Genomic DNA, 22561 nt, shown 5'->3' with positions numbered 1-22561 from the left:
ACCTCCTGTTAGTATCTGTGTGTGTATGAATAAGCCTTTAATTCTAGTATAAGTCTGAGTTATGAGTATCAGAAAGAATGTACGTGCATACAGGGGGACCCCAGTATAAAGTCAGTACCTGTATGAAATGTAGAAGCATTACCATAAGCTGGAGTGTGATTTTTCAGTATGAGGACAGGTACAATTATCACTATGACTATTAGCACAGGTAGGGCACACAAAACTTGGTAAGGCGTTAAGATGGCAAGTGGTTGAAAGCAGCATTCATACTCTGCCTACATAATATCTTGCATCTTTTCATATACTAAAATGGTTTAAAAGACTTTAAAATGTTGTAAACTGGAAGCTAACCTAAAACTATTTTTGCTTGAGTGTTGAATAAACCATAAACTCTCAGTGAAAAATGTGTATTATTTCTAAGATGACATTAGGAGCCACCTGACCTACTTAATACTGATTTTGCATGCTAGTCAGAATCTGTGCCTGGCAGACATCACTAATGTTACACATTTGTATTATTAACTTTCCTGATTGTTTCATTGATAGCTGTAACCCACTGCAGAAGAGTTTTATTTTTTAATTTTATTTTATTTGTTTGCTAACTGGGTAGGTCAACTGGACAATGGTCCATTTTCAGCTATGCCCTGGGCCATAGGCAAAGTAGATTTTGACAGCTGATGGTCTCTTGTGTTTGAGAATGGCTTACAGATTTACACATTCATGGGGGTGTAATTGTTTAGTCAGATCTGCACACATTTCACCTCCTTTAAATTCATGTATTGATTCCCTAACAGAAGATATATGTGTTATATTTTGGAGAGTGAGTCTGACTTAGGGTATCGTAGCAGCTGTACACTTGAATATATCCACTACAAGCATAGCTCCCAAAGACACTGAAGAGAGCAACAGCACATCCAAAGGAAAATCTTACCCCTTAGCTTCCATTTTAACGCATACAAGATTTCTAATTAGGCAGAACCTTCATTCAGTTTGTTAATTTTACTATGATGAGATAAGCCTGTATGGGGACTGGAACATTAAATCCCCTAGGAATGTTCCATGTGTTTTCAGATTCTGCAGTAACCCTAACTCTCTGTATCACTTAGTTCTTGTAACCAAGACAATGAAAGGAAACTGTGCCATGCACTTTAATGCCTGCTTGTATGACAACCCTTTAGTTTAGAAAAAAAATACTACAAAGTTGTTTGTGGTGTTTATATCTAATTCATGAATGTTTTAGGCATAGGGAGTAATGGAAGAGGTTCCTTAGTAACTGAGCATGTGAGATTTATTTTCCTTGCAGTATATGCCTGAGGCTATAAAAACACAGAGCTGGGTTAAAACCATTTTCCTAGAGAGTGACAGATGGACAGATGGCAAGAAAATCTCCTTGGGCCATGTTGTCCTTGTATATCACCAAGGCTTCAAGTGATGAACATTTGTATATTTCGTTGTTGAATAACTTTATTCCTTTATCTAGGCTAAGTGTTTTGGTAATGCAATAAACAGTAATAATTGTAGTGAAGAGGTGAAGTGCTGACTTTGTTGAAATAATTGAACAGCCCTGGATATTTCTTAGTTACTCATATTACGACTTTTCATGCCACCTTTTATCAAAGACTAAAAAATTACTGAGTAGATTTATTGACCCATTCTTCATACATAAGGCATGTAAATTCTTGTTTACAGCATACCTTTGCAAACAGAAACTACTGTACCTCACTATTATTATAATTATTATTATTGGTTTGGAACTTGAATGTGTAAATATGTATGCATAAGTGTTAAGCAAAACCATTAAATGGAAGTAAAATAAACATAACATTTAAAATATCACATTTAGTTCAAGATAATTGTTCAGTTCTTTATTTCCTAAAATGTATAAACATTACAAGTTATGTATGTTTTATCAAGTCTTAGATTGCAGCTGCAACTCTTATATTCATTGTTTTACTCTGTGAAACCCCATTTAGGCAGCTGCAAGTAAACAATTGTTGGAAAAGTTTTTTTTAGTATTTATAGTAAATCTACAGGGCATCTATTGCAACATACAGGAAACTGTACTGTATGCCATACAGGAAATAGACTAAAATGTTTCTTCTAGTGAAACGAATGTCAAAATCAGTTTTAAACAAGGTTCAAATGCACTTGGGCTTACTTCCTTTATAGAAAGGCACTGAAGGTCTGAAATTCTTTGATAAGTATAATTTTCATGTATCATATAAGTTGCTTCTAAAAGAGCTGGTAAGTCTATTAAATTCAGGGCATCCATTCAGCGGAATTCATTACCAGATGAGATAACAGGGTGTCAGACTTGTAAAGATTCATTGAAGTTGCTAATTAGCTGGAAAGAATCTCTCACCGCTGTTCGTCTACATTATTGCCGCTAATAAGGTCATACTAAGGCATTGTACTTTCCTGAATGTGCACAATATTCACTATATTTTTAACTAAAGATTCTACTTACTGCAACTCATTGTTTTCTTACTTAATTTATAAATAGTTACTGTTATCAGAGCTGCTTGAAAACAAATGTATTCAGTATAGTAATAGCCTTAAGGAACTAGTTTAATGCATATAGAATTCTTGGTCTACACCTAAAATTATATAGACTATAGATGCCCAGTCTTCTAACACAAATGCAACACAATCAAGTATAACTTAGACTTTCCCATACAACAATCTGAAATTAGTCATCTGTGCATCCTTTTATTAAAATAAATGTGCTGACAAGAGTTCCTTTCATTTATAAAGAAAGTGAATTGTTTGCGTAGGGCTAGTTCCCACGTCATTTGACCAAAAGACATTTCATTAAAAAAACGTGAGTTGTATAAAGCAAAGTAATTGATTCACTTTTAGAAATTTAGAAATGGCATCTCTTTCTGTGGGTGGCAAGCCGCTTTCACCCAGCCATGCAAGAGACCTTGCAGCTTACCCAATCAGGAACTAATATAATAGGTCCTAGATGTGTATGCACTTTAGGACAAAGGCACAATTCTGACATCAGTAATATCCTTTGACAAATGCTTGCTTTGTTATTCAGAGCACCTGGTTGTTATGCAGCTCTCAGGATACTTGCTAAAACCCAGTTTTACAAGTGAAAAAACAGTAACTGCTTACACTATTACTTCACACTGCACTTTTCTAAACGATAATTTTAAACTGAGAGTCTCTTAGTAATGCATTGTCTTTTTCATGGTCTGGGCATGCATAGTTACTTAAAGCGCTGTTTCATGTAAAATAGAATTTCAGTAAACATTGCATCCAATTCCAGACATAAGCACATGTCGGTCTACCCCAGTGTTATACTGGGATGGCGGTGGTGCAGCAGTTAGCGTTGTCGCCTCACAGCAAGTGGTTCTCCCATTCGATTCTCAGCTGGAGCACCTTCTGTGTGGAGTCTGCATGTCCTCCCTGCGGTTGAGTGATGTTAAAGACATGCAGGTAGGTGCGAGCGTGAATGGGCGTGCCTTTGTTGAAGGTTGGGTGTTGGGCTGGCAACTCGGCACCGTAAAATCCACTGCCAGTCATGAGCGGACCAGAGTTTCGCTGTGGCGACCCCTAACTGGGAAAAGCCGAAAGACTTGACTGCCTTTCCCAGGTAATCACACGGCCTGAAGGCTTTTATGTAGCCATATGGACATTACCACAATGCATGATGCTAGCTAACATTTACAGCCTGCCTTGTGACATCATAAGTTCACACTGAGAATCAGGAGAACATTATATCACTGAGAAGTCTGCACATTAATTCCTGTTTTTATTTTTTTATGTCTTATGGAAATGTCTAGATGCTTCTCAAAGTCCACAGTAGTGCTTCTTTATATGTGCTATGGCAGTTTATTCTAAAGTTTTGGAAGACATTAAATTATAAAGCTATGCAGTTGTTATTATTAGTCTATATTTCAACATTAGATTACCAATGTTTTGTTTGCTCCATGGATGTTGTAGTTACATTCAGAAATTTAAAGAGAACTGCATCTCATGGTACAAAGGTAAACACGTATCTTCCCTACGTAATTTGTATAAGGCTGAAGTAATGAAAGTAATTTTTAGCTTACTTTTATAGTCTAATTCCATAATCTTATTTATTATTATTTTGCATAATATTGTAGCGTTCTGTTTAACTAGGTTAGTGTTTTGCAAAATAAAAGTAGAAAGATGCATTATTTTCTATGGCTGAACTCACGGGATACTTGCATATGAGTCAGTGTATTTTTGCTGTTTCCAGAAGGTTACATCCTTTCTCTACAGTAAACAGAGATCCCTTCATCTGGCAACTAGTATAAAAACTGATTTCCAAAAGTACCACTGAGACTAATCATATTTATCATACACTCATATTCAATAAACTGCTCACAAAATGTAACTTTAAACCCAGATGTATACTACTGTGTATGCTCAAAACAGAAAACACAGGCTGCTAGAGGGAATAGTTTGCCATTTTATAAAACTCTAAATCCTTTCTTTAAAGGTATCTGTTATAGATAGCCCCATTTCTATAAAATCCAAGTACTACATGTCATAAACAAGTTTTGTTCTTATATTTAAAAATTAAATGCAACGTTTTACTTTAAAGATCTACCACATTAGCAGCACCGCTCGCTTAGCCTTTTTTTCTTTGCAGGTTTATAAACTGGAAGTTATAAAAAATCATGTTCACTAGATGCAGGTAATGTTGTTTTACCCTGGCATCAGTACATGTGTATAACACGCAGGTTATTAACATTTCTAGCCAGATCTCAGTTTAGCTGTGTCAGTATTATGACTCAGTGGGAGGTGAGGCAGTACACTCGTCTTTGATGCTAGGAAGATTAGAAGACAGTCAGTTTTATCCTCACACCAGGTGCCTGGAATCATTTATTGACTTATTTATAATTTGTTGACCAGGGTAACATACTAAGTGACCTATTTCAGACAATGCCCAGATGCAGAGCACAGAAACGTACAGTTATCAGCAGTTTTTAATGCAGAGAGCAAGGAAAAGTCATTTCACAAAAATATAGCACACCAGTAAGTTATATGGCACTGAATTATTCATAATGAGAGAAAAATAAATAAATAAAGACTGTTCTTATACACACACTGCTTTTTTAGGCAACATCAGTCCTTAAAAGCTTTCAACATAGCAAAACAGAATCGGGATAACATAAGGGTATTGCTTCTCAATGTTAGGAGCCTTAACAAAAACATTACTCCCTACAAGCACTACATATCCTGGAAAACATTTATATTTGCATTATTATGGAGATGTGGTTCAAATTCAAGACCACTGAGAACTCATCAGTACAGAGTTTCAACACCTACTACATGTGCGGACCTGCTACACTAGAAGAAGGTACTGAAGACATCTCTTCCAGACTAGTTAGGCAAGATAACAATCTGGATCTCTTCTACTTTCAAGTTACCATTAATAAGACAGCCTATCACATCATGCCTAGCCATATGACCCCCCTGTAATCCCCCCTCAGCTCCTACCTAACTAATATAGAATCCCTATATAGTAAGCCAAACACCATTCTTCTGGGGGACTTTAACTACCCATCTATTAACTGGGAGACATATACATCCTCTAACATGTACATCCAGAGATTTCTAGACATAATTAGTCCAAATGCAAACTCTCTGGACCATTTAGTCCACCCCAACCAGGTGTGATAAAATCCAGAGCTTTATCCTACTTACCAATATGGAACAGCTGTGATCCCTACAAATTGCAACTCCTTCCTTGTTCAAATCAGACCATAAATCAGTCAGTCACATTCCAACCAGAAACCAGAAGCGTCCTCCAATACCTCAGTATTCAGGTATTATGTCTAGGCTAATTTAGGGAAGCTGAGTGAAGGCCTGGCTAAATTCAGCATCTCCTTCCAACTTAATGATCCCACTGCTTGAGTGGAATTCTTTAATTCCAAATTCTATGTAAATGAGAATAGGTGCAAGGAGTTCAAGATATGTAGTGAAGTAACTTATAAAATTATGTAGGAAATGAGATTTTAGTATTATGTAGGTTTGTAAAATGTTCAAAAGATATAATGAAGTAATTTATACAATTATGTAGAAGGGGAGATATTGGTATTGCATAGGAAGATAGTGGTCACATGACTGACAGAGCATGGTATAGGATCAGTTCTATTTAGGGTGCTTGTTCCAAATTGGTGTATCTAGAACATTTATGACTTAGGTATGCAGGTGCCGCATGAGAGAGGTAGAGCACCAGATGAGGGCAGTTAGAAAAAGAGCAAGATGAGAAGTGTTGTTTAAAGGGAAGTGAAAAGGGATGTATTAATTCAAGAGCAGGAGGAAAAATTGTTAGAGGTGTAATGATTCAAGTAGAGGAGGACAAAAGTTATTGATAAGCAATAAGAAGTTCATGCTTTCACTAGAGGTCTTAATCTGGTGATGAACATGAGCATGACCAGGATTGGGTATGGTATTGTTTGAGTTGGATTTTATTGCTTGGGCATTTGTTAGTCATTTTTACTTGTGTACAGATGGTGTTCCTGAGTTTGGAGATGTAAAGTATAGTTATATATGCCGTTAGAAGACTAAAATTGTCTATAATGATATAACTCTATAGAATTGTCCAGATGTACAGTATATCTTGTAACCTAGTTTTCATTCAATCAACTTATTTTTGTATATTGTTTCCTCATGTCGCTAGTATTGTTTGTGGACTATACTGTATTTGTATTGTACTGTATGTGGAGCTTTTCTCCCTGGACCTCCACTGAAAACAGATTCTGCAGACCCAGTCAGACCACCCCAGTAAACAAATATCAAATAAATATAGCGAGTCCCCCAACACATTATTTGCTTTAGTAGTGCTTGGGAGAAAATGATCACCATATCAGAGTCTGTTGTGGGGGGAGTTTTTAATGCAGAGCATTTTTCTGGATAATATACCAGTTTGTACACCATAACTAGCTGAGCTTATGTGATGTAGTTATTAAGCTCTAGCTAGTTTAGCTGCTTTAAGACTAGTCTTTGGTGAGCTTGGTGTGCAGTGTTGGTAGCAAATTTGGCTACTTTGTTGTAATAGGAGCTAGTTTGGACTTTAATGTAGAGCTTATGTTTGTAAGGATTGCTGAGGCATAAAAGAGGGTTGCAAGGAAATAGGATGAGGCTAGGGTTTTTCTTGCTGAGTCTGTAAGGTGCAGTTTTGTCCTGTCAAGTTTCTGGTGGGTCTTTTTAATTGTTTGAAGAATATGTTCATCACATTTAAGATTGTCATCTACTGCAGTTCCCAGTAATTTAGTCTGTGGTACTAACTCAAGTTTAGTATTACTTGCAGATGTTACAAAGAAAGAACATTTTTGATGGAGATAGTGTTCTGGAGTGAAGAGCATCAGTTTTGTTTTATTTGGATTAATGAGCAGTTCTGAATTTTTCAGCCAGGTTTCAATTGAAGAAAAAGAAATTTGAGTGATTTCTTGTGTCCTAAATATTGTGGGGGGGGTGTACATATTAAAGATGAATCATCTGCACTTTGTACTGTATTTGCTTGGCGTATGGCAGTGTGAAGCATGTTTATAAAATATTAACAACAAGGGCTCCATGGTTATAGCCCTGAGGGACATCTACAGTAACTGAAAGAGAGGAAGACAGGTTTTGTTGCCATTTAGCTGCTTGTTGCCTTCTAGACAGATAACTAAGGAACCATTTGAGGGAAGATTGAGCGAGACCTAAAGAAGAAAGTTCAGTGATTAAATGTTGGTGTGATACATTGTCAAAAGCTTTGGATAAGTCTAGGAACACAGTTGGCGCTAGGTTACCATTGTCCCTATGCTGGTTTATAGTGTTGGTGAAGTGGAGGAGAGTGGTGGGTGTGCTGTGGTGGGGTCAGAAACCATGATGTATTTCTGAAAGCAGATTATTTGAATTTAGGTGATATAGAAGCTGAGTATGAATAAAATTTTCAAGTATTTTTGATAGGGAGAGATGATTGCAATGGGCATGTAGTTATTAAACTCTGTACATGTGCCACCTTTTTGTAAAGATGTAGTAATGGATTTTTTTCAAGATGGAAGGAACGTATTTTTCAGAAATAGATCTATTTATCAATATAGAGATGGGAAAACAATTGCATCTGCAGCCATTTTTAAGTAGTCTGACGGATATTTTTCAGCAGCTAGAGTGGTTGGTTTTAGCTTATGTAGCTTTTTAATGGTGGAGTTTGGTATTGGGCTGAAGTTAAATAGATGAGGATATTTAGCAGAGGCTGCTGGTACTGAGAGGGTATTGGAAGTTTTAATGTCTCTGAGGGGCAATATAGTCTATATAAAATAGTTCTTAAACTGTGTGGGAATTGAATCAGCACTGTTGATGGATGTAGAGGGAGGGTGGTAAATTGCTAATAGTAAATAATATTACATACTCTGGCACAGAGTACATAGCCAATCTACTAGTGGATAAATTTAGCTGTAATTTACCTCTCCCCTTCACTCCTATATTCCCAGATGTCATACCCACTGTGATATCCAGATAATATTCCACCAGACTGCCAACAATAATGAGACACCCCCCACTATCCTGGGTCAGTAGCTAAGGAACTTCAATCCTCACTATTGACTCCAATGCGAGACCATCACTTAAACAGGAGTAATATTTCACAATTTCCTCTAAGAGCACAACAGGAACATGCTATGTAACCTGGAACTGAACTCTATACTTCTGTCCACCCTTAATGTAACTCCTTATTACACATATCAGAGCAATGTGTCCCAGTTTAAGACCTCTGATACACTCACACTTAAATAAATTAAATCTCACACATTCAAATACTTCTGAGAAAGCCTAACCCAGACTTCCAGCAGTGCCCCTTCACCAAAATAATATGATAACCTGCTGCTACCAATCAGAGAGCCTACATGCCCTTTTAAAGGGTTGTCCAATTATTAAAATTAAATATTAAAACAATTAGTAGCAAATGACCTAAAGCAGCTAGGCTTTCGGAGTGACCTGGAAAGTTATCAAAGCAGGTATAATCACTCTCAGATCACTAAAGAAAACAATGATTGACCAGCCACAATTTAAGATAACACGAATATGTAATACTCAGAAAAATGATTAAAAATATAAAACCGTAATTTCCAGTAAACAAACAGAACTCAATCACCAGGAAATGAAATCAATACTGAAGGATAGAAATCTAACATTTAGAAAAACTCTGACTAGTTATAATTTTCCTATCTGACTAAAGAACAATGTCTCTGATCTAAAATAAATTATTACAATAGAGCAAAGACAGGCGTACAGTTCTTGGTGAGTCCTTTTGGGTATCCACTGCACAGTGCAACTGACAGCTGGCAACAACTAACTTCAACTATCTTCACCAAGCTCTTTTATAGACTAGCTTAACTGTCACAAATGTTCCAGTTCTAATTTGCATTTCATATTTTGAAAGTAAACCAACAGCTATTTACTAATGTTCCTTCCTGTCTTTCATCCTCTGACAGTAACATGTAGCAACTGTCAACATTCTGATGATGTCATCTGCAGATCAGCTGATTCTGAGACAGTCTGCAGTTAGAATCTTCTTCACAAATATGCACAGTTAGAAATGTAAAGGAACATTGTTCGAGTCTTTAAAACATTCTGTACAAACAGATTCTAAATCAACATGTAAGAACTTATTTACAATATCATAGCTAGTCATGGTGACATATAATACAGAGGTTAATCTAAAATGTATGTACAAAACTTCAGCCAGACATGCTAGCACAGATGACAGCATTTAATTTCTTCACACCCACATCTGCACCCCTCCCTCAAATCTCCCATGAACAGTTCCTCAAGGCAGTATACAAGGCCAAGAGCACTGCTTCTGTCAGGTTAGATAATATACCAAGCAGCTTACCAGCCAGCCTGAAACACCACCTGTCAGACCCCCTACAGGGACTATCCAGTGTCAGCCACCAAACAGGCTTTGTGGCAGATGAGTGGAAGACAGCTATTCTCATCACCTTGCACAACTGTGAGACATCAATGGATCTGGGAAATGTAGACCTATAGGTCAGACCATGCTCATCTGTAATGCTATGGAAAGGATCATTATGGAATTGGTGAAAAGTATAATCCAAGGCAGCGAAGAGCAGCAAGAAACAGCGATGAAGCCAAAGGTAATCTCCACAAAAAGTTTATTCAAACACACGACATAAATTTCTCCAAGTCCTTCTCTCAAACACACGACATAAATTTCTCCAAATCCTTCTCTCAAGCGCTTTCGCTCAGTGCATTACTGAGCTTTATCATTATGGAATTAATAAATAAGGCCATTAGTAAACTGCAAGCTCTTGACTCTCACACTAGACTTCTACAAGAAGGTTGTTAAAGTAATGGATAAAAGGCAAATCAATATGCACTGCATGTCTATATCTCAGAAAGTGAGGAGTGTCCATATTCACCAAGGATATTTACACCTCCAGGCTAGTTGCCCAACACAATGCATCTGAAATTCTACAGGTGCAACTAACACTAGGTAAGACTGAAATCCAAATTGTAGCTTGCTACAGATCCCCCACCATACCCCAAAATTCTCACTACACCTTTCTAAACATACTGGAAAATATTAAGATATAACCAAACACCCTAATACTGGGTGATTTCAACTACCCTGCCATTAACTGGGAAAATTACTTTGGTACCAAAATCTTTTCCCAGCAGTTCTCAGGATTCATAAATTCCAACACCCAGGCTCAGCTAATCCATTGTCCCACCAGGGGCTCCAATATCCTAGACCTGCTCATTACCAACATGAGAGATAGTTACTCCACACCAGTGGTCACCCCTTCGTTGGTCAGGTCTGACCATAAGCAAATCACCCTTGACATCCACATCCCACCCCACCCCCCAGTAAGGAAACCTTCGTAAAAAACTTCTCCAAAGCCAACTTCATGCTACTTAAGTCAGAAGTGACAAACTTCATGCAGACGGGAGCTGAACATTCGACTGCTGAATCCTACACTAAGGCACTGTACGAGCACATTCACTTGTGCATGAATTGTGCCATCCCAAATAGAACCAAGATGCTCTCCTCCAAAAAAAGGAAGAATCTGGTGGTCCCCTGCCATAAGCAAACTATACAACAGAAGGACGAAACTGTTGCAGATAAGAGGAAAATCCCAGGATGCAAAAAACTCCCTTACCAGCCTCAGTAAGAAGCTGAGATCCCTCATAAAATCCTCCAAAGCTAGTTACAAAAATAAAATTGCCAAAGATTCCAAAGACAACCACAAGGCATTCTATAGTTATGTCAAGAATCTAAATAGCAATGCTCAGATCTGCTCTGAGTTACAACAGAATGGCATTAAATATACTGATCCCAAGGATATTGCCAATATCCTGGCAAATCGATTTAGTGCCAACTTCACCCCCCTCTCACCCCCTAAATGGCCCATCTCACTACCAAAAGCTTGTCAAATTCCGGTAATCACAGCCACACAGGTAGAAACCATACTCTCCAAAGCTAAGAATACAGCATCCATGGGACCAGATGACATCCTGGGCTGTGAACTACATGAACTACAAAATGAACTGGCACCTCATCTAAGTGTCATGTTTAATCATAGCCTCACCTCAGGCTTCGTGCCCACTGAGTGGCTCACAGCTACAGTTATCCCACTCCACAAGGGGGGATCCACCATCAGTCTGATAAGCCTGATCTGCAATGGCATGGAACGCATTATCATGGAACTTATAAACAAAGACATTGGCAACCTTCAAACACTGGGCCCAAGCCAGTTTGGGTTTGTGAAGGGCCGTTCTTGTCTCCTAAACCTGAATGACGTCTTCGAATCAGTCTCCAGAGTTGTGGACGAGGGTAAGGCAGTCCACACAGCCTATCTGGACCTCGCCAAGGTCTTCGACACCATCCCCCACTCTGAAATCATAGATAAACTTACTAAGTTGGGCATAAATCCCTACGTCACTCGATGGGTTGCCAACTGGCTTACTGACAATACCCAGACTGTAAAAGTAGCCGACTCCAAATCCAGCTCCAGACAAGTGACAAGTGGAGTACCTCAGGGTTCAGTCCTGGGACCGCTCTTGCTTGGCATCTACTTCTCTGAAGTACAGGCCAACACTAAGGGACTCTGGCTAACAAAGTTCGCAGATGACTGCAAACTGAGAGCCATTATTGAATCCCCAAATTATGTGGATATACTACAAAAGAGCTTAACAGAAACAGATGCTTGGTGCCAGAGCCATGGGCTCAAGCTTAATGCCAAGAAATGTATAGTTATCCCCTTTGGGAAAAAAAATGTACCCATGAATTACCACATAGGTTACAGTACACTAAACACCGAAAGTGTGATGAGAAACTCATGGTCAGAGGTGGACAGTGGTCTCACCTTCGATAACCACATCGCCACAACAGTCAGGAAATCCTTCTATGTGGCACACCTCATCACTAAGGGATTTTCATCCAGAAAAAAGGAGGTCATTGTCCCACTGTACTCATCCCACATTAGACCCATTATACAGTACAACGCCCCATTTGGTATGTACCTCACAAAACATCTGCAACAGTTGGAAAGGCTGCAGAAATACCTCACTAAAAGAATCACAGGCCTAAAGCAGATGCCCTATGCTGACTGCCTAAAAAACCTCCAACTATACTCTGTGGCATATCGTCCACTCAGAGGCGATCTCTGCTTAACATACAAGGCCATGTCAAACCCTGAGCTGTTGGACATGCTCCACTTAAAGAAATCCCAATCCCTTAGAGCCACACGCTCCAGGGATCTAAACCTTGTCATCACAATGAACAAAACATGCTGGAGGGATATGTTCCTGACCCAGAGACTCCCCATACTCTGAAATAGACTGCCCATACATGTCAAGCAGAGCGCCTCCTTAGACCACTTCAAAAGAACCCTTGACAGTTGGATGGGCGATAGGAAATTCACCCCGGGGATCACATCAGTCATCCTGCTAGACAGGGGTCCAGGGAAGTAAATATTGTGGGAAGGAATATCCGGGGAATTGTTTGGCTAGGCTTGTATAGGCCCTAGGGTTGATAGCCTAGTACTAACCTATGAACCTATGAAAGGCACTGGATACCATCCCACGCGCAGGTATCCTAGATAAACTATCCTAGCTAAATGTTAATCCCTACATAACTCACTGGATATCAAACTGGCACACAAATAAAACCCAGGAAATTAGGGTGGGCTGCTCTGTCTTTACCAAACAAAACTTGTTATTAGTAGTTCAGTACTTGGGCCATTCCTCTTTGGAATTTACTTCTGGAAGGCCAAAGTTACTGTTAATGGTTTATGAGAATATAGCAGACCAAGTCTGCAGATGATTGTATAGTTACTGCCCTCATAAACTTCCCAGAAGACACCAAGATTCTCCAAGACAGACTTTACCATACCAATACCTAGTGTTAAAACCATAGACTAAAACTGAATGTCAAGACATGTAGAATAGTACACCTGAACAAGTAAGAAGTTCTTTGTAACTATCACATTGACAACAAACCTCTAGAAATTGATCCAGTTATTAGGGACCTGCGAACCCATGTAGACAATGAACTGTCCTTTGATCACCATGTATCCACTATTGTAAGAAAGGGCTTTTTCATTGTATAGCTTAATACATAGCCCATGGTGTCCAGGCACTTTTGTTGAGTGTAATCTCACCTTTCATATTTACCTGTCCAAACATCTGACACAACTTGAATGCCCAGAATTCTTTCTTCCTAAGAAAATCAAGGGCCTAAATCATAAAAACTATGCAGACTGTCTCAAAACCTTGTCTTCTTCTCAGTATGTCACATAGGCTGCTTAGGGGTGATCTCTGTCTCTCATACAAAGCCTTAACCGACCCTATCCTTTTAGACCTACTGCAGATTTTCAAGTGCAATGGGGCATAAACACACACTCAGGAAATCTAAATCTCTTTTGCATCATAAATAGAACATGTTGGAGGGACAGATATGTATCACAGAGAATACCACTTCTTTGGAATCATCTTCTTGTCCACATAAAGCAAAGTACTTCTACACTCTTCAAATGCAACCTGGACGAATGGATGAGTAACTACAAATTTACCTGTCTTAGCAGTCTTGTCCATCATGAATAGGAGCAAAATATAAATATTCTGCTCATCTCTGGTTTATTCATACTTAAAAAATAAGGGTAAAAACTTAACTGAATATATATATGGCTAGGTTTCTAAAAATCCTTACATATCGATAGCCTGGTAACTACCTAAGAAACTATGAAACTATTCTCCACCTTTATTCCTTGCATTTTGCAAATCACTCAAAAGATAAGATTTAGTTCACAACCATGGTGTAAGTCCTTACATGTCAATCCCACAACAAATCTGGAAGTAGATCCTCTTTTTTGCAGATTCATCCGTTGTACAGTAGTTACTCAGTTGACTGAGTTTAGTTACTCAGTTAACTCATTCCTCATTCTGCTACAGAGGAACATTTACCATATCCCCATTCCTGATCATGTCATCGGATATATTTCCATAATAAATTACCTTTGTGAATTTAAAATATCTCCTAAATTTGATAGTTCAGTAAACTCCAAAAGTATTTTAACAGCTCTCTCATCACCCCCTTTGCTGTGAATGGCAACTTGGAGGTGGTGCAAATAACAGAACCTGCCATAAATTCATTTTGTTTAAGTAATACCACATAAAATGACATTAACTAACTACACTGAAAGTTTCTGTTGCATGTATTAGGCTAGTGCACAAATGGATGCTGGTTTTAGAGACGTATAAATAAAAATATTCTGGTCAGGGTAAATTCAGCCAGGCTGAGAACACTTTATCAAGCAAGTAATTATACAGCAGAGGAAAACATCTCTTCAAAAAGCCAAACTGTTTTCAGGTACCAGTGAAATGCTTTGGAATCTTTCAAGTTTGAACAGCAGTTCATATTCCCCATAGAGAATAACATAATTGTTGACAAACCAATGGGTAAAAGCTATATAATTCAGTTTATAATTCATGAATTCTAATTTTCTAGGTCTTATTCCTTATTCCAGGCCAGTGGCCTTATTTCAGTCTCACTCCAAGCTAGTAAGGAATCTACCATATATTTCAGTGACAAACAACTAACTCTGGTAGCTATTGAGTCTGCTTTTATTCAGTAACTACAAATTGGTACTTGACCTTAAAATTATTCACCATATCAAGTCACTGTAATGGCTGATGGATGACTTTTCATGTGTATTCCTTAAACTTTAACAAATGATATAGGACAGATCTTTGGGGAAAAATGTCAGGCCAGAAGTGATGTACTTGAGCAGTATATTATAACACACAACCCTTCACAGCAGTGCCTGAAACGAACACTTACAGTGTAAACAGAAGTATATATCGCAATACCCTCCCCGCAAATGTAATGGAATTTACACAGTATTTATGTATACTGCCTTGAATATCTCCTAAGGAAAAAATTGTATATATATATATATATATATATATATATATATATATATATATATATATATATGTGTGTGTGTGTGTGTGTGTGTGTGTGTGTGTGTGTATTCACTTAAAAGAAATAAAAAATACACTCATACATTGCTGATGAAGAACTGGTCTCCTTACAAAGCAGACATATGCAATTAAGCGCTCGCAAATTGCCATGATTTCTGCTCTGGCATCCCATGACTTACTTGTTCAATTTGCTTATGGTGGCTAATTTGTCTTTTAATTGCATGCAGACATCCAAAAATGCATCTCTTGAGCTGGAGGAAGAATTTAGTTTTAATGCAATTAAAGTGTGAGAAAACTAGCTTACAAGGACGTGTCAAGTTAAAAACAGAAAGGCTTCCAAGAACAACTCTTGTTCATAGTTGTGAAAATCAGTTGGCTCTCAACCAGTCTTGGAATACGGAGATATTCTTTAGAACTCCTTCCATCTCTGTTCTTTTCTCTGTTATTGCCTTTCATTCCAAGTTCTTTTTTTTTTTTTTTTTCTGTCTTTGTGCTGTGCTTTCTAAATATATCCTGCCAAACACAGGACTGTTCAAATTAAGACAAGCCCATTTTTAAGTCATTAATGCAGATGTTAGAATTGCCAAAGAGTATTTCATTACAGTTTTTTAATTCAGCTGTCATGGACTTGAAGGTAGAGAAGTATTTTCCTAAATCATTATATTCTGTGATGGATGGTTAAATCCACCTTTGGATGGCATCTTCACAATGCAGTGTTTATTTTGAAGATGCCATATTTTTTATTGCTGGATATAAATGTATGCAAGTAATCAAGAAGGTATTGGTCAATTTCAGAGGATTTAAAATATGGGCAGAAAATGCAGCTGTCAGCCTCATCCACGTGGTTGCATTTCTGGCTAGGCAGTGGCCCAGAATCAGAATATTCTTTTGTTGAAAGTTTAATGACACAAGTGCAGGAGTGATATTGTTGAGACAAATGTTCAGCCATAAAAGGCAAATTATAGTATTTTTTCCTGAGGGGGGAATATGGCTTTTCTCTCCATCCAGCCATGACCTGCTCCTCATGTTAACTTAAATGAACAGGTAATCAGAGAGATGCACAATGAATTTCTCCTACCTGCTATTACTGTTCACAGCATATTGAGAGATCAAATTTATCTGGAAAATAAATAAAGCATTGCAGGCCCAGAAGACAATTGTTATCACAGATTAATACCCCAGAAGACAATGGTTATCACAGATTAATACCCCAGGAGACAATGGTTAGTACAGACTAGTACTGCAGGAAACAATGGTTGACACAGATTAATACTCCAGGAGACAATGGTTAGTACAGACTAGTACTGCAGGAAACAATGGTTGACACAGATTAATACTCCAGGAGACAATGGTTAGTACAGATTAATACCCCAGGAGACAATGGTTAGTACAGATTAATACCCCAGAAGACAATGGTTATCACAGATTAATACCCCAGGAGACAATGGTTATCACAGATTAATACCCCAGAAGACAATGGTTATCACAGATTAATACCCCAGGAGACAATGGTTATTACAGACTAGTACTGCAGGAAACAATGGTTGACACAGATTAATACTCCAGGAGACAATGGTTAGTACAGATTAATACCCCAGGAGACAATGGTTAGTACAGATTAATACCCCAGAAGACAATGGTTATCACAGATTAATACCCCAGGAGACAATGGTTATCACAGATTAATACCCCAGAAGACAATGGTTATCACAGATTAATACCCCAGGAGACAATGGTTAGTACAGACTAGTACTGCAGGAAACAATGGTTGACACAGATTAATACTCCAGGAGACAATGGTTAGTACAGATTAATACCCCAGGAGACAATGGTTAGTACAGATTAATACCCCAGAAGACAATGGTTATCACAGATTAATACCCCAGAAGACAATGGTTATCACAGATTAATACCCCAGGAGACAATGGTTAGTACAGATTAATACCACATCCTGCTGTTCTTATCTACATAAAAGCTGGTTTGAAGAAATTAAACTGGTAAAGCAGGTATTCTCAGATTGCCATATTCATGTGAAAGGTATCCTCACTGTTCAGTGAATTTTGGGAATATCACCCAGAGGCAGAGCAGGGGTAGATTTTACTGCCACAACAGAGTGGCACAGGAGACTGTGTATAACATAACATGAGTGTAGTAATTTCACTTAGTGACATTTACACTGCTGTGTCAAGCTGTTTCATGCTGATTTTTGGTAGTTTCTGGGTAATAGTGCTTTTGTGAACTTCATCAGGGTGCACACCAACTTTCTGCAAGGCATCAGTTTAAAAATTTAATGCTGAAGTGCAGATAAAATTGTTCCCTGATTGTAGTAGTATAGACAGCTAATGGCTACATCAATGCTTATAAAGACTCCTACAATAAAATATAAAACTAATTCTTACGACAGAAGCAGCTAATGTCATTGAAACCCCAATGTATAGCTACTTAATGAAGAAACCCAGTTACACTTATTTCATCCTCGTCACACTTCACAGTTCCAGGGTTCTAGTCCATGACTTTCCTTTAAGTTACTCTCTGTGTGGAATTTGCACGTTTTCAGATGTTTTTTGCTCTTTCCCTCTTATGTGCAGCTTCTTTTATCTCGTCCTTTCTACTCTCTTGCCTCTTCTTCTTAAACACATCGCTACATTGGATTGTTTTGATTTTGTCTCATCGATACTTTTTATATAAAGGATATTTTATAAAATGTTACATAAGCAAAACAGACAATAAAAGAAACAAAGCAATTTGCATTGACTTAATAAGTCCAACTATTTATTTATTTATTTTATTTGCCCTTTGTTAACCGGATTAGTCCAGCTGAACCATGTGGCCCATTTTCAGTGGAGACCCGAGGAGAAAAGCTCCAGACAATACGGAAAAAAATTACAATAATGATTACAGTGTTTCCTTAATACAGAAAATGAAACAGAATTAAACAATATTCACACAGCAGAGAAAAGTACAAAAATAGATACATAAAAATACAGATTTCATACATAAAAATAACAGAGTGATCAGGTGTCTACTATATACAATTTTTTTTTCAAATCTCAGGATTTGAAAACACTAACAACTAGGAAACAGGTGCTATAAATAAGTTAGTGAATGTAAAGGTTGTTCTATTTAGAAACAGTTATCGGTTGATACCTAAATAATCTAGCTCATACATTGTCATACTGAGCTTCCTTTCAAAACAAAGGAAGGTCTTTCAGTCTCTGCTACATACCAACAATGCATTTTGGGCATAGCCATACAAAAAGGGGCAAATGCCACACTGTACAGAAGTAGAACAGAAACATACATACATTCACCTTCTGAGAACATACTTGAAATAATCAAAATTTGTTTTTGTACCTTATTGTTTTAATTTATTAGTGATTTGAAATCATATGAAAATATTCATTGACCATTGTTCTTCTGCATCTAACATGATCCCTTAAAAAAGAAGACATTACTGTATAGCTAACAATAAGTTCACCAAATTTTCAGATTTTCAGACTTCCTTGGGCCACACCTGAAACAAGTCTAAACTTTCCAAGGAGACTGGACACACCATTTGAGAAGTATTGGTCCAGCTTGATGACACAAATAATACCTTTAATGTGCAAGTACTACTGCAGTTCCTTTATTTATTTATTTATTTATGAGTGCCTCTTATGCGAACATGCAACAGGGTCAACTACAATCAATCTAAACTAAACTGCTTGAATACAATAGCACAGCAACAATTGCACAGAACTACTTGCTTGAGTACTAACAACTAAATGTATGCACTAAAAATCAACCTAGTTTTATGCAATTTTGAGCTGCACAAAATTTATCAAATAATATTTTTGCAGCTGCAAGCTATATCCTAAACCCTCATTTGGGAGTTCAATTTCTCACACACTTCTTACTTTTATTATTTTCATTCCAAGGTCATATCAACTAAGAGAAAGAGAAATTTTATTTACTTACTCTTTCTTGACTTGATTAGTCCCACTAGGCTAGTGGTTTCTTTTCAGGGGAGATCAGAGGTGGTATTCATAATACTAGGGGAAATGTGGCTAGGGTGTCAGGGAACTTCCCTACTCTGTTTTTCAGTTGGCACCATGAGATCTTTTACATTCACATGAGCTGCCACCAACTCAGCAGATAGGGCCTTGGGTTAATGTGTCATCCAAAGGACAGCACACTCATGCATGCCACCCCACCCCAATGCTGCACTGGGGGTGCCAGCAATTCATTTACCTGGTGGAAGGAATAGAACCCACAGGCGATGGTACCTGGTGCAGCACCTACACTGCAAATCACAGTATTAAAAAAAATGTCTCGCCCTTTCTCAGAGTTGCTGCTGCCTTTGAGTATGACTTCCTGTGTTTCATATGAAAGCACAAACAGCTATATAATGAGTAGCAAACAAACAGGCAAATCATATCTCAAGGAAATATGCTTGAGCAAAACAAAAAGTAGTCATCTGGTTTGCAAGACCCTGAAGAACCTAATACTACATATCTGTTACTAATTACTAAAATCTCCTAGATTTCCTGTAGAGAAATACTAGCATCTTCCAGCTAATGCTCCCTAAATACTTTTCAACTCGCAGAACATACCACAGTATAAAAATCACATTATGTGTTAATTTAGAGTCAGTGTTGGAAGTTAATTCCCAGACAGTATTTATAAAATCTGAATTGTCAATGCTGTTCAATTTTTTAATCTAAAAATTCACGTATCCTTTGGCTACAGACTTCACTGTTCGGTATCATATTCACAGCATCCCACTGATTATATGGATCTCATAATGGCATACCAATGGTTGTACCACATCTAAAACAGGGCTACATAAATATCCATAACTGACCTTCTAGACCATTGATAGCATCTCCTTACTGTAACCACATTTTGTAATTTTGTAATATTCTGAATTTATCACTTACTAGCCATTCCAATCACAGGTCATGGATTGTAGTGTAAGGAAATAAAAAATTTGCTTGTCAGATAAAACAGTCTACGTTTCTTGACCTGGATGATATACAAGTATTATTCAGCGACACAACTGTCTCATGAACTGTACTCATGAATACACCCTATTCCTATAATATGAAAAAGACAAGTGCTGAACACATTTACAATGTCACCAGTATTTTCTGTAATTATAGGGCAATCTCTGTCTTTGTTCTGTCTGATGTTACAGGCTCTTAGCACTAGTCATATTTTGCTATGGAATATACCTGGTGCTTTGACCAAAAGTACTCTGTTCTTACATCTTCACATCACAGACTTTACAGTAGGGCCATATTCTTTGATTATTAAAAAATCTGTTTCTTTAAGCTCTCAACGCCTTCTACTAAAAATGGCAAAAAGACAAAATTGACAAATCATGTGCTTCAGAAGCTGGGAAACGTGTTTCTTTTTCAGATTTCCACAAGACATCTGAAAATCCATTTTGCCATACTTTACACTCTGCATGACAGACTCCAGTGATCTGTCTGAGGCCTCATACTTCTTTTACCATTTCATAGTAACCTATGACAATGCTGTCTTACATCAGTCCCTCATAGTGGACCAGTGATATGGTACTCCTCTCCAATGGATCTAATCCAACTGTAGCTGCCACTCTTCATATTAACTTTCAGTATTTTTAAGTAGCTCTGTGATTATAACTAGCTAAACCTAGCCAAATCTACAGGAATCCTGTTTTGTAGTTATTTCTTTGATTTTAATAGAAAACTAACCTTCTAAGAATATGTACTCACTGTCAGTATTCAGTCACATTCCCAGTACATCAGGGAATAAAACTTAACATGGAAGTTTAACAGGTAGCCATTTGGGTCCACGCGCAACAATGACTAACATTTAGGTTTGGATTCCACTTGACTTCTCAGTGCAGGTAGGACTGGGCTGAAGAAATACTCTGCACAGTTGCAGCTTGCAAGTTTTTCCAGGGCTTCAAAAATGAAATATGCTAGCAGAATAGCTTGCTGGCAAATGAGGCCATTTTGCCTCATGATGTGCTTCCACTCAATACCAATGTTTACATTAAGCAAACATGCATGGTTATCCCTGCCTTCTGTCCCTCTGATGGATTCATTGTTCTCCTCTAAGCCTGGTACAAAATTTACTGCCAAGCATTCCTTTTAAAAATGTGACGACTCTGCCCATTCCTTACTCAATGTACCCATTAACACTACTAATGTTTCTCCTGAAGCCTTCATTCAGCTTATTCTGCTCCAGTTGCCAGAAGCTCCATCATGAGAGATGCCAGTCTGTTTTATCTATTGCTCCCTTCCTAACACACACGCACATGGATCGCTATATGTGCCTGCCCTTGGCCTGGTGCAACCATCTAACTAGAATGCAGACTGTATTCTATGTTTCCTGGTATCATAAAGGAACATTGCCACAACTCTAACCTTTTAGCATCTTCTCTTCCATAACCTTACTGTTTCTGTGTATTACTGTTTCTGTTCTACATTACCTTGTGTTAAATTTGTTTTATGTATGTATGTATGTATGTCTTTATTTATTTTTGCAGCAGTTAGCACTGCTTGATATAAAACTGTGCAAAGCTCTGTAAATTGGTTGCATATGTCATCACCCCCTGCACTACTGCATGACGTTTCCCCTGACGAACGTATTCTTGTATCGTATAGGGCAGTCAAAATTAAAGTGCATAATGTAAAGTGTGCAGTCAACACTTCAACCCTAGAACAGCTAGATAGCTCTTAAAACACTGCAATTGTTTTTAGGAAGTATTGTAACTTAGGAAAACAGGCAAAAATGGGACAATTCATTTTGGCTGTGACTTTGTTATTGAGTTCTAATTATTGAAAACACAAGCTCATTAAGGACATTATATTTTGTATGTATTGGCCACATGTTGTGATGGCTCATATCCAAAAATGTAAATGTGGCTCACAGCTATAAAAAAAGCTAAACATCCCTGCCCTTTGCCATGTCGCCAGTGCCCAACGCCAATGCATCAAACCAGAAGATGACAAATCACTGTGAAAACAGCAGTAGGCCATCCCTTTTCTGTCACTCAGCTTTGTGTAGTTCAGTAAGAAATAGTACTCTTCCACTTTAAGACCAGATTTGTAAATCCCTG

The 22561-nt window shown here is 37.8% G+C and overlaps 1 protein-coding gene across 1 annotated transcript in view; it reads left to right on the top strand.

The window, feature by feature from the left end:
- The window catches only part of LOC122808722 (ephrin type-B receptor 5-like), a 1437003-nt gene that overhangs the window by 992084 nt on the left and 422358 nt on the right, over window positions 1-22561 (top strand). The window lies entirely within an intron of this gene.

Source organism: Protopterus annectens, chromosome 8.part0 (genome assembly GCF_019279795.1).
Source record: "Protopterus annectens isolate FY-2018-M chromosome 8.part0, PAN1.0, whole genome shotgun sequence".
NCBI lineage: Eukaryota > Metazoa > Chordata > Ceratodontiformes > Protopteridae > Protopterus > Protopterus annectens.
This window is presented reverse-complemented; position numbering and strand designations above follow the sequence as displayed.